This window comes from Hyla sarda, chromosome 10 (assembly GCF_029499605.1).
Source record: "Hyla sarda isolate aHylSar1 chromosome 10, aHylSar1.hap1, whole genome shotgun sequence".
Taxonomy (NCBI): domain Eukaryota; kingdom Metazoa; phylum Chordata; class Amphibia; order Anura; family Hylidae; genus Hyla; species Hyla sarda.
In genome coordinates this window covers 33,084,732-33,098,624 of record NC_079198.1, presented here as the reverse complement: position 1 = coordinate 33,098,624, position 13,893 = coordinate 33,084,732, and positions in this window count along the sequence as shown.

The window sequence follows — 13,893 nt, the reverse complement described above, 5'->3', positions numbered from 1 at the left end:
TTGGGCTCTGTTAGGGACCCTTTTAACAGCATCCTAAATGGATATTGTGAATGACAGTCATGGCCATAAAGGTTGAAACCCCTGAAACTTTTCAAGAAAATGAAGTATTTCTCGCAGAAAAGGATTGCAGTAAAACGTGTTTCTGCACACATGTCTATTCCCTTTGTGTGTATTGGAACAAAACCAAAAAAAGGGGGGGGGAAACTAATTTTGACAATGTCACACCGAACTCCAAATATGGACTGGACAAAATTATTGGCACCCTTAACTTAATATTTGGTTTAAGAATAGCTTTCCAAGGTGTTAAAAGTACTACACTCCCATTTGAGGGTGCGGCTCAACTTAGACACCCTTGACAGCAAAATGGATGGTCTTATTAAAAAATCCTGGGAAGCCTCTTTGGCTTTAATCAACCCTAATATTGCAGCTACTACAGTAGCCAGGTCTCTTTCATTTGGCTAGAGGAATTGGAGAGACATTTGATCAATAAAACATCTAGAGAAAATATTTTTTTGCCATGACAGCACCACCTGAGAGGGACTCCGCCCCTAGGGACAGGAAAGCTTGGAGAATAAAAGGAAGTCCTCTCCATCCTCAGTGGTTTCCTGTCCCCATGGGAAGCGTGGAGAGGAGCCTTGTCTCAAGTGGGGCTCTGTTCTTTTGAATGGCTGTGGGATCCTTTATGCTGGGCCCCTCGGTGTAGGAGGTATGGGATCCCTATATGAGCCCTGATTGGGGATCTCAAGCCGGTCTCACGAACTTTCCTCCTGTTTAAATCTCCCGCCCTTCCCCCTCTCTCCTCCGCTGGCGGCCCGCACTGACTTACTGAAACATACTTGCTGCCGCTGGTATGCGGGCGGGTTGCGGCCAGACTGTCTGCTGTGTGTCGCGGGCTGCTAGCGGAGTATCCCGGCATCTGTGAATCTCAAGGCGGATAAGGGCGGAGGTAAGTGGCATCACTAAGGGTAGTGACGCTGCGTAGGAAGCCGGAGGTCAAAGGGGGCAGATGTGACGTCACGCCGGGCCTCCGGCGTGCAGGAGGCGGCAGATTTAAAAGGAAGTGGTGGTCTGCCAATCTGCCTCCTGTTGTGAGCTGGCCAGTCATTCCATCCCTGTCCAGCATTGGAGTGGGGGTGTTTTCTGTGCTTCCAGCATGAGTACCGGCGGTGACAACCCAAAGCATACTCCATCTGACATCTCCATCTGACATGTTTTTAAAATCCTATTTCTAAATTGTCTTTTTTGGTTATTTTCAGCACAGTGATGATGCACCTAGAAAATCTTCCAAAAAGACAAAAAATCGTGAATGTAACATGTGTAAAGAGTTACTACCTCCTGAATATGGAAAAGCTTCATGACAATCTTTGCATTAATAAGCTGATTACATCGGAGGTTCCAGCTTTAGTGCTGTCTCTTCTGGCACAAATGCAGTATCTTTATTAGAAAAGAGATCCAGTCATCCATCCACAATTTAACAGCTGCTAATCCTGAAGTCACTGATTCCGCACCTCTTCCCACTGCTTCAAATGTGGTTACTACTCCAGTGGACTTAAATCAATCTGATTCTGAAGAAGAGGGTATTATTGTACCAGACGGGTCGGACTCAGGAGAGGAGTCAGAGGAAGACTCCTCAAGGAAAGCATTTTTTTTCCTTTTGAGGACACTGATCAATTAGTGAAGGCTGTACGTTCTGCTCTAAATATGGAAGACCCATGGTCAATTCAAGATATCATGTTTGAGGGTCTTGATTCTAAAAAAAAATAAAAAAAAAAACAGTATTTCCTATTCATAAGATTATCTCTAAAGTTATTCTTAAAGAATGGGAGAACCCCGACAGTCTTTTTTTGCCTAAAGCCCTAAAGAGAGAGTATTCGTTTGACGCTGAAACTAAAACTTGGACTCACCCCCCAAAAATCTCTAGGAAAGGGTCGCTTTCCTTTGAAGACCTTTGGACCCTTAAAGATCAAATGGATAAAAGAATGGACATGTTTCTTAAAAGAACATGGGGAAACCTCAGGGGCAGCCTTGAAGCCTGATATAGCAAGGACTTCTGTGGCCAGATCTGTATTAATTTGGTTAGATCAGTTAGCCTCTAACATATAAAATAAAGTTCCAAGGGAACAGCTCTTGTCTTCCATTCCCACTATCTGTAAAGGAGTAGCCTTCTTAGTTGACTCCTCCACCTCAGATGCTTTTAGGTTATCTGCCTGTGCTGGGGCACTATCAAATTCAGCTAGAAGGGTGTTATGGTTAGAAACTAGCCAGGTGAAGTATTCTCAAAAAATAAATGATGTGCCATCCCCTGTGAAGGAGAGCAGTTGTTTGGGTCTGTCCTTTCTGATATACTAGAGAAAGCAAATGATAGGAAGAAAAGGTTTTCCCTTTTAAGTCCGGCAGACATAACCAGTCCTTTCGTTCCAGGGGGAGAGGAAGAGGTCAGGGCGCTGGAAATTCTCCAAAAATAGTGGCCTCCTGTTCAACCAGCCCCAGACCTCCTAAAAAAATAATAAAAAAAAACAGGGTCTCAATGATTGGGTCCTGCGAGTGGGTGGCAGACTGCAAAGTTTCTTTCCAGCGTGGCAAAAAATTGCAGGAAGTTCTCAGGTCCTGGACAGCATTCAGATTGGTCTGCGCTGGGAATTTTGCAGCCTTCCACCCACTCGCTTTGTCATAACCAAAATTTCTGTGGGGTCAATAGGTCAAATCTCATTATGACAAGAAGTTCTTATGTTAATAGAAAAAGGGGTTCTTGTACAGGTACCGTCAGGGATTTTATTCTACACTGTTCCTGGTGAGAACCCAACACCTTTCCGGTAATTATAAATTTAAAACCTCTAAACAGATTTATAAGATACCAAAGATTCAAAAATTGAAACACTGAGCAACTGTCAATCTATTTACAAAAAAACTGTTTCATGGCCTCACTGGCATTAAAGGATGCCTACTTCCATGTACCCATACATCCAGACTTTCAAAAATACCTAAATTGCTGTGCACCTAGGCCCCAACCTAGTGCATTTTCAGTTTTGTACCCTTCCTTTTGGGATCTCAGTAGCTCCAAGAATTTTCACGGAAGTGGTATCTGTGATGGCAGCACACAAGGGAAGAGGAAGGAATATTTATCCCATACCTGGATGATTTTCTCCTGGTGGCGGACTCTGCTTCAAAAGGTACAGTCTCTTGTTTCTCGCACCTTACAAATTATAGGAAAACTAGGCTGGGTAGTGAATTGGGAGAAGTCGTCTCCATCCCCAACCCAGCAAAAAGTATTTTGGGGCATTATTCTGGATTCTATACAGGAGAAATCATTCCTTCCCCAGAGTAAAATTGTTAAATTTGTGGAGGAAGTTATGAGTTCCCCTCAAATTACCATTAGGAAAGGAATGTCTTTATTAGGTTTATTTACAGCCTCATTTCCAACTGTGCCCTGGGCTCAGTTTCATTCCTGCTGCCTTCAGGCTGAGCTTCTAAAAGTTTGGAATGGGTCACCTGAAGATCTTGATAGTTTTATTTTGTCTCCCGAGACTCTGGTGTCTCTCCTTTTGGTGGCAGGATAGAAAAAAAAAAAATTATCAAGGGGGTTAGATTGGAGAATTATGCACCCCACTATTGTTACAACTGGTGCTAGTCCTTGGGGAGCTCATATTGGTGACCAAGATTTTCAGGGGCCCTGGGAATCTTCTTTACAGTGTGAGTCCTCTAATTACAAAGAATTGCTGGCAGTCCTTTTGTTCCCTGCAGACAATTGGACATACTAATCTTTCAGAAAAATGTTAAAATTCTTACAGATAATTCAACTGCTGTGGCCCTTAACCCCTTAAGGACCAGGCCATTTTACACCTTAAGGACCAGAGCATTTTTTGCAATTCTGACCACTGTCACTTTAAACATTAACTCTGGAATGCTTTTAATTATCATTCTGAGATTGTTTTTTCGTGACATATTCTACTTTAACATAGTGGTAAATTTTTGTGGTACCTTGCATCCTTTCTTGGTGAAAAATCCCCAAATTTGATGAAAAAGAATGAAACTTTTGCATTTTTCTAACTTTGAAGCTCTCTGCTTCTAAGGAAAATGGATATTCAAAATAAAAAAAATTTTTGGTTCACATATACAATATGTCTACTTTATGTTTGCATCATAAAATGTAGGAGTTTTTACTTTTGGAAGACACCAGAGGGCTTCAAAGTTCAGCAGCAATTTTTACATTTTTCACAAAATTTTCAAACTCCCTATTTTTCAGGGACCAGTTCAGGTTTGAAGTGGATTTGAAGGATCTTCATATTAGAAATACCCCATAAATGACCCCATTATAAAAACTGCACACCCCAAAGTATTCAAAATGACATTCAGTAAGTGTATTAACCCTTTAGGTGTTTCACAGGAATAGCAGCAAAGTGAAGGAGAAAATGCAAAATCTTCATTTTTTTACATTCGCATGTTCTTGTAGACCAAATTTTTGAATTTTTACAAGGGGTAAAAGGATAAAATTTATACTTGTATTTGAAACCCAATTTCTCTCGAGTAAGGACATACCTCATATGTCTATGTTAATTGTTCAGCGGGCGCAGTAGAGGGCTCAGAAGGGAAGGAGCGACAAATGGACCTTTAGGAAGCCCCTATGGTGCCAGAACAGCAAAAAAAAAAAAAACACATGGCATACCATTTTGGAAACTAGACCCCTCGGGGAACATAAGGGGTAGAGTGAACCTTAATACCCCACAGGTGATTCACGACTTTTGCTTATGTAGAAAAAAATTTTTTTTTTACCTAAAATGCTTGGTTTCCCAAAAATTTTACATTTTTTAAAAGGATAATACCACCCAAAATTTGAAGCCCAATTTCTCCCGATTCAGAAAACGCCCCATATGGGGGTGAAAAGGGCTCTGCTGGCGCACTACAGGTCTCAGAAGAGAAGGAGACACATTTGGCTTTTTGAAAGCAAATTTTGCTCTGGGGGCATGCCGCATTTAGGAAGCCCCTATTGTGCCAGAACAGCAAAAAAAAAAGCCCACATGGCATACTATTTTGGAAACTAGACCCCTTGGGGAATGTAACAAGGGGTAATGTGAACATTTATACCCCACGTGTTTCACGACTTTTGCATATGTAAAAAAAAATGTATTTTTTTTAACCTAAAATGCTTGGTTTCCCAAAAATGTAACATTTTTAAAAAGGGTAATAGCAGAAAATACCCCCCAAAATTTGTAACAATTTCTCCAGAGTATGGCGATACCCCATATGTGACCCTAAACTGTTGCCTTGAAATACGACAGGGCTCCAAAGCGAAAGAGCGCCATGCACATTTGAGGCCTAAATTAGGGACTTGCATAGGGGTATTGTACGCCACTGATTCCCAAACAGGGTGCCTCCAGATGTTGTAAAACTCCCAGCATGCCTGGACAGTCAGTGGCTGTCTGGCAATACTGGGAGTAGTTGTTTTGCAACAGCTGGAGGCTCCGTTTTGGAAACAGTGGCGTTCCAGACGTTTGTCATTTTTATTGGGGAGGGGGGCTGTGTGGGGGTATGTGTATGTGTAGTGTTTTTTACTTTACTTTGTGTTAGTGTAGCGTAGTGTTTTTAGGGTACAGTCGCACGGGCAGGGGTTCACAGTAGTTTATCGCTGGCAGTTTGAGCTGCTGCAGAAAATTTGCCACAGCTCAAACTTGTAGCCGGATACTTACTGTAAACCTCCGCCCAAGTGAGTGTACCCTGTACATTCACATTGGGGGGGGGGGGGGGGGGAGAGAAACATCCAGCTGTTGCAAAACTACAACTCCCAGCATGTACTGTATCAGTGCATGCTGGGAGTTATAGTTTTGCAACAGCTGGAGGCAGACTGGTTGTGAAACACCGAGTTTGGTAACAAACTCAGTGTTTTGCAACCAGTGTGCCTTCAGCTGTTGCAAAAGCTACAACCCCCAGCATGTACAGACAGTGGAAGAGCATGCTGGGACTTGTAGTTATGCAACAGCTGGAGGCATACTATTTTGGCTGGGGATTGTAGTTATGCAACAGCTGGAGACACACTGGTTTGCAACCAGTGTGCCTTCAGCTGTTGCAAAACTACAACTCTCAGCAGTCACCGACAGCCAACGGGCATGCTGGGAGTTGTAGTTATGCAACCACCAGATGCACCACTACAACTCCCAGCATGCACTTTAGCTGATTGTGCAAGCTGGGAGTTGTAGTTAAACAGCTGAAGGTACACTTTTCCATAGAAAAAATGTGCAGGGAATGCTGGGAGTTGTGGTGGTCTGCCTCCTGCTGTTGCATAACTACAGCTCCCAGCATGCCCTTTTTGCATGCTGGTAGCTGTTGCTAAGCAACAGCAGGAGGCTGTCACTCAAGTCCAACTGCTGATCCACGCTGCAGGTCAGTCCCTCGCTGCCGCCGCCGCTCCTGGGGCCCCCGATCCCAACAGGGACGCCGGGGATCGGGGTCCCCAGCTGCCGGGGTCCTCTTCCCGCACCCGATCACGTCCTCCGGAAGAGGGGCAGAGAGGGTTGCGGGAGTGACACCCGCAGCAGGTACCCTGATTGGCCGACGAATAAGGGCGATCGTGAGGTGGCACCAGTGCCACCTCACCTCGTCAGACGGCCCCGATCAGCCAGTAATTCCGGGTCACTGGAGACCCGATTGACCCGGAATCTGCCGCAGATTGCTGGGCTGAATTGTTCATCATGACCCCCCTGGGCGATATGCCGCGATGCCTGCTGATCAATATCAGCAGGTATCGGGCACCGGCTCCACTCCAGCTGGCTGCGGGGGGCCGGGAATGGACAGGACGTACTCCTACGTCCTCGGTCCTTAAGGACTCTGAAATGGGGGCGTAGGAGTACGTCCATTGTCCTTAAGGGGTTAAACAGACCAGGTACGACCAAGAGCCCTCATCTAATGTCTCCCTCTTCCCTGGTCCTCTCCTATGCAGAAAAACACCTAGCATCAATATCAGCGGTTCATCTAAAGGGCTCCCTAAACACCAGAGCAGACTATCTGTTCAGACATTGTCTCCATCAGGGAGAATGGCACCTAAATAAGGACATATTCAGAAAAATATGTATACTGTGGGGCTATCCTCCGATAGATCTGTTTGCCACCAGAGAGAATTGCCAAGTAAAGCAGTTTCTCTCCCAGTCTCCCTCAGAGAACCCTACAGCAGTGGATGCACTGTCCCAGTATTGGAAATGGAGTCTGAGCTATGCCTTCCCTCCACAAGAATTAATACTGCAAGTTCTGAAAAAAACGATTCGGGAGGACAGGGCAAGGGTCATTCTCATAGCTCCATTCTGGCCCCGCAGGGCCTGGTTTTCCTGCCTCCGGGAGATGTCATTAACAGACCCTTGGGTCTTACCGGAACAACCGGATCTTTATATTCCATCCAGATACTCAGTCTGCACCTAACTGCATGGAATTTGAAAGGGTAGTTCTGAAGAACAAAGGTTTATCTGAATCAGTCATCTCTACATTACAATCAAGTAGGAAGCCTGTTACCGCCGCAATATACTTCAAGATCTGGAAGGCTTACTTTAATTTTATAGACCCGTCCTTGGTGGACTTTAACAAACCAAATATTGCATCAATCCTGGAATTTTCTTCAGAAAGGTTTAGAAAAGGGTCTTAAAGGGTAGCTCCCACCATCACTTTTTTTTTTCTGTCTCTGCCTATTACCCATCTATCCCTAACCCCCTCCCTGCCTTTAATATTTTTTTATTTTTTTTACATATTAAAAATGCCTTTTGTCTGCCTGGCAGTGTGCTCACTACCAGGCAGACTTCCCCAGCAGGCACCACGTCACTGATGCCTGCTGGGGCCGACACTTCAGCCCAATAGTTCACCTATACAGGGTGCCTCCATCTGTTTCCCCACTGCAACTCCCAGCTTGCCCTGACATCTATTGGCTGTCAGGGCATGCTGGGAGTTGTAGTGGGGAAACAACTGGAGGCACCCTGTATAGGTGAACACCGGATCTGTGATGGCCACGAATCACCCCCCCCGGCCCCGCCGCTCAACCCACTCCCCGGCAAAAGAACAGTCACAGCAGCCCACAACCCCCCCCCCCCCCCCCCCCCCGGCAAAAGAACAGTGACAGCATCCCGCAATCACCCCCCCGGCCCCGCCGCTCAACCCACTCCTTGGCAGAAGAACAGTCACAGCAGCCCACACCCCCCCCCCCCCCCAGAAAAAGAACAGTGACAGCATCCCGCAATCCCGCCGCTCCGCTCAACCGACTCCCCCTCCCCACCCCCCTTAGTTCACCTATTCAGTGTCCCTCCAGCTGTTTCCCCACTACAACTCCCAGCTTGCCCTGAAATCTTTTGGCTGTCAGGGCATGCTGGGAGTTGTAGTGGGGAAACTGGAGGCATATTGTGTAGGTGAACACTCAAACCCCCCCCCCCCTCCATATAATACTTTACCTTGTCCCTGAGCCTGTGCGCATCCACTTCCTGCAAAGCGCTCGCTCCCGCCTGTCTGATTGACAGGCGGGAGCGAGCACTGCAGTGACTGAATTTCGACTTGTTGCCAGTCTTCAACGAGTCGAAATTCAGTGGTGACTGCTGAATGCATTCGGCCACTAGGAGGGCGACCCCCTAGAGGACGAATTTAAAAGTGATTTTAAACTGGTTTAAAATCACTTTTTTAAATTAAAAGTATATTAGAGATATGTTGTAGTACTTAAGTACTACAACATATCAATTTTTTTATTTCATGACAGTGCCCATTTAAGTTAGCCACTCTCAAGGTACAAGTCTCAGCCCTAGGATTCTTGTTCTCTCAATCTATAGGCAGTCATCCATGGATTGTGAGATTTTTTTAAGGCCACCAAAAGACTCCAGATTCCAAAACTCCCTTAGACTCCTTCTTGGGATTTAACCGTAGTTCTTAATATGTTATCTGGTGAACCCTTCGAGACAGTTTCCTCTAACTCCATCAGTCACCTGACTTTGAAGACTGCTCTCCTGGTAGCTGTTACCTCTGCTCGTAGAGTGGGTGAAATCGCTAATTTTTCTTGTCATGAACCATACACTCATATCCTAGATGACAGAATAGTTCTCAGGACTGACCCAGCATTTTTGCCAAAAGTGGTATCTAATTTTCATTTGTCTCAGGAGATAGTCTTACCCTCATTTTGTAGCAATCCGGTAAATGATAGGGAAAAGTCTTTTCATATGCTGGATGTAAGGAGGTGTGTTCTTTCTTATCTGGAAAGAACTAGAGTTTAGAAAATCAAATAGACTATTTGTGCAATTCTGTGGCCAGAATAAGGGTAATTTCGTTAAGAGTGACACCATAGCTAGATGGATTAGGGAGGCTATTTGTTTGTCATATGTCTCCTCTGGCCTGTCTCCTCCTGTTGGTCTCAATGCTCACTCTACCCGTGCAGTTGCATCCTCTTGGGCCGAGAGGAGAGGGGCATCGATAGACCAAATCTGTAGGGCGGCCACCTGGTCGTCTCCCCACACTTTTTTTCGCCACTATAGGTTGGATGTGGGGAGCTGTTCTGATTTATCCTTTGGTTGTAAGGTTCTCCAAACTGTTAACCCACCCTAATCTTGGTCACTGGTATTCTCTCAGGTGGTGCTGTCATGGCGATGGGAAAAGCCGGTAATTACTCACCGGTAATTCTGTTTTCACGAGCCATGACAGCACCGCTGCATTCCCACCCTTTTTTCTTTTCTAAATAAATAGTGTATCACAGGTTTTTAGATCACTTGGGTGTACCATATTTTAAAAAAAATTTACGTATTTCCTTGTTCAGTTACTATTGTTATTATGACTCTTATTACTAACTAAGTAGGAAGGCTCTTCTAGGTCTCTGTAACTCACTGAGGATGGAGAGGAGAGGACTTCCTTTTATTCTCCAAGGTTTCCTGTCCCTAGGGGCGGAGTCCGTCTCTCAGGTGGTGCTGTCATGGCTCGTGAAAACAGAATTATCGGTGAGTAATTACCGGCTATCTTCCATCTCAATGTTAAAGCTTGCCACAGCCTTTTTGGTCGATGCGTCGACGGAATCCATTAGATTTGCGGCAAAAGCTACCGCCTTATCTGATTCCGCTAGAAGGGTCCTATGGGTTAAACGTTGTGCAATCCCTTTTCAGGGTAATGTTATTTTTGGCTCTGTTCTTGAAAAAATTCTTGAACAGGCAGCTGACGGGAAAAAGATTTTCCTTTCCAGAAAAGACCTAAACGAAATAAAAATGTTCGTTCCTTCAATAGGAACAAAGAATATAAAAGGTAAAGGAGAATGATGGAGCTATCCCAAAGGTGGGAAAAGCAAAGACATTATCCTCAATCCCAATTCCGATGACAAAAAGCAATGGGGGGGGGGGGGGGAAGATTGTCTCTATTCAGTCACCAGTGGTCCCCGATCACAAAAAATTCCTTCATTCTAAATTCCATATCTCAGATTCAGAATAGAGTTTATCAGCCTTCCTCCTCTCAGGCATGAAGGATCTCTAGTCTCTTGGAGCGGTCATTCCGGTCCCAATCTTGGAACAGGGTCTGGGTCACTATTACCATCTATTTTTGGTGCTCAAGCCAAATGGCACAATCAGAATTATAAATCTAAGCAGGTTTATTTCTTACAAAGGTTCAAGAGTGAGACCCTGAAGACAGCCATACCTCTGATTCAAAGAGACTCCTGGATGTGTACCATTGATCTAAAAGATGCCTACTTCCACTTAACAATTCATCCCTCATCAAAAATGTTTCAGGTTTGTGATTCCACACACTCGACCCTCAAGTTCCAATTTCAGGAATATCCTCTGCCCTGAGGATATTTATGAAGGTAATGGTAGAGGTGATTGCTCATCTGAGACTAAAAGGAATTTTAATAATTCCTTACCTGAACGACTTACTAATTATTGCTCAGTCAAAGGAGACACTTTATCAGCACCTCCTTCTAACTGTCTTGTCTTCAGAACCTTGGCTGGATCATAAATTCTTGAATTCTCTCCTGCTGTTACAGCGGACAATGTAACCACAGTGGATTTTTCTCAATCCCCAAGGGGGAACAAGACACTCCCCTCTAAGAGATCTCTCCTTAAAGATTTAATCTGGGCAGAGAAAAATGTTCTCTCTCTATTAGTCTCCACGACATCACCCTGAGATTGCCTTTGCCTGATTGGACAGGGAAAAATTGAGAAGTTAAAAGACTCTCCCCCTCCAGTGTTTTTTCCTGTCCCGATCCGGGCAGGTAACCTGAGAGGTGCGGGAGACTAATCTCGCTTGACAGTTTATTTGTTTTTCCTACTTACTTCTGCGGCATCCAGGTCGGGCTTATGCAGAGTGGGAGCGGATCAGGGCGCCGGCTTCTCTTCCACTCCCGTGCTGACTTTTTTTTTTTCCAGCGTCACACGGGGCCTTCATTCTGGTCCGGTGGAAGCGATCCCAGTGCCAGCCAGTATTTGACCTCACTTCTGGTATCATGGGGTCAGTTCCGACCGGATCCCCAGTCCCATGGTCGGCGTCTTAAGTCACTACCGGTGGGGGCAGTGTCACATGCTCCGGCCTGCCCTATAGGATTAAGAGGCGGGCAAATTCAAACGGGATCGCTTCCGGAGCACACACAGGGTTCCCTATTAAAGGAGCCTTAGTCTAGCGTCTCCTGCTTCATTCAGGCTGCTGCGTGGAGCTTCCAGAGTCCAGGATGTCTACTCCAGCAAAAGTCCCTGAGGGTGAGAGACGCTGCAGAATCCAGGATCTGTGAGTACTGAGGGCTATGTAATTTTTCCCAGAGCCTATCTACGGTTGTTTTTTTCTGATCCTTTCCTCCCTTATTTTATTTCAAGGAGAAAAGGATATTACTGTCCCCAAACCTAAACATACTAAAAGGAAATGTTTATTGTGTAATAAGGACTGTGTTATTTCTTTTAAGAAGCCAGTATGTAAAAGATGTTTGTCACAAGGTCAGGGGTTTCCTCCCTATCTAAATTAGCCAGAGATCAAGAAGCTTATCCACACAGAGATTCAGGCTTTTAAATCATAGCCTGTTGCTTCTACCTCAGCTGTGATTAAGGTGCCTAAAAACCTAAGATAATTACTTTTTCTGATTCAGAGGAAAGTACCGCTACTCAGGACATTGAAGAAGTGGTTGAATGTCCTGAGGTAGAGGAGGACCTTGGTTTCAGAAAATTCCTGTTTAGCCCAGAGAATACAGAGGAATTAATCAGAGCCATAAGATCCACCTTTGGTATAGAAGAAGTTCAGGAGCCTTGAACAATTCAGGACAAACTTTTTGGAGGGCTGGGAGATAAAAGAATGCTTTCTTTCCCAGTCCACAGAGACATTCACAAAATCATTAAAGATGAATGGTCCAAACCTGAAAAAAGATCCTTCATTCCAAAAGGGATTAAAAGACGCTATCCCTTTGATAAGGATTCGGAAGATTGGGACACTATCCCTAAAGTAGACATCCCTATTGCGAAGGCAGCAAAACGCACTTCCTTACCCTTTGAGGATGCTACCCAGCTCAAAGAACCCATGGATAGGAAAGCTGAGAGTCTTCTTGATAAGACTTGGGAAGCTGCTGCGACCCTTCTACGCCCTAGTGTTGCTTCCACTTGTGTTGCTAGGACCCTGGGTGTGTGGCTAGATCAACTACACCTGCATATTCAGGGGGATACGCCCCATGAACAGATTCTTGAGTCTCTCCCTCTCCTTAAGATGGCCTCAAACTTTTTATCAGATGCTTCTGTCGAGTGTCGATTATCTGCACGTACGGCTGTATTATCCAACTCCTCAAGATGTGTATTAAGGTTAAAATCCTGGTCTGGGGATCTAGCATCAAAATCCAAGTTATGCTCCCTTCACGGTCAGTTTGTATTTGGTCCTGAGTTAGACTCCATCTTAGCTAAAAGCAGCTGATAATCAAAAAGGGTTCCCTCAAAAGAAAGCAGAACCTAAAAAGACTAATTTGTATCTCCTATGCCAACCAGGTCAGGCTTATAGAGGAGGGAAAGGAAAGACAGGGTGCTGAGGGTGGCAGAGGTAGAGGATTCATTCTTAGTCCGAGCCAGACTGAATCAGATACCAAGAAACAATGATGCCATCCCTGCGGGACCTCAGTTAACTTCTTTGCCCCCCCAATTGGGAAGCTATAATCCCCAATCCCTGGATTGTGAAAATTATACAGGAAGGCTACATAGTAGAATTTACCTCCCCTCCTCCTCATAAGTTTGTAATGACTAACCTCAAATCCTTCCTCGCAGATTCTTCAGGGGGTTCAGGATTTATTAAAATTGGGCGCATTTGTCCAAGTTCCCTCACATCAACACTAACAGGGACATTACTCTCGCCTGTTTTTGGTAAAAATAAAAAAATAAAAACTGTGGGAAGTTCAGAACCATAATAAATTTGAAACCCCTGAACAAATTTGTAAAGTACAGTTATTCAAAATGGAAACTGTAAAATCAGCAGTAGCTCTAATAAAGAAAAATTCAGTTATGGCAACTATAGATTTGAAGGATGCCTATTACCATATTCCAATTCACAATGATGGGGGCATTATATGTAAGGGACACACGCGGCCCAGCTTCACCCAGCTGCTACCTCCAGTGGCCCCCGGATAATTTGAGTTTGAGACCCCTGTCCTACAGGAATAAAAGGGATAGAGAGGTGAAAACCAATTTAGCTAACAAAAACAGTTAATGCGGAAAAAAAAATAAGAGGAAAACGTTTAGACTACTAAAACAAGTTAGTGGGGTAACAAAGGACTATAAGAGAAATAAAATCTGTAGAAAAAAAAAAACTCAAAAATTGCAGCAGAGAGAATTGCCATAGAAAGTAAAAAAGGACCCCAAAATATTCTTTACCTACATAAATAATTTTAAAACCAATCTACTAAATGGCTCCTTCTCTACTGTATTTACAAAGGAAAATCCAATGTCAGAT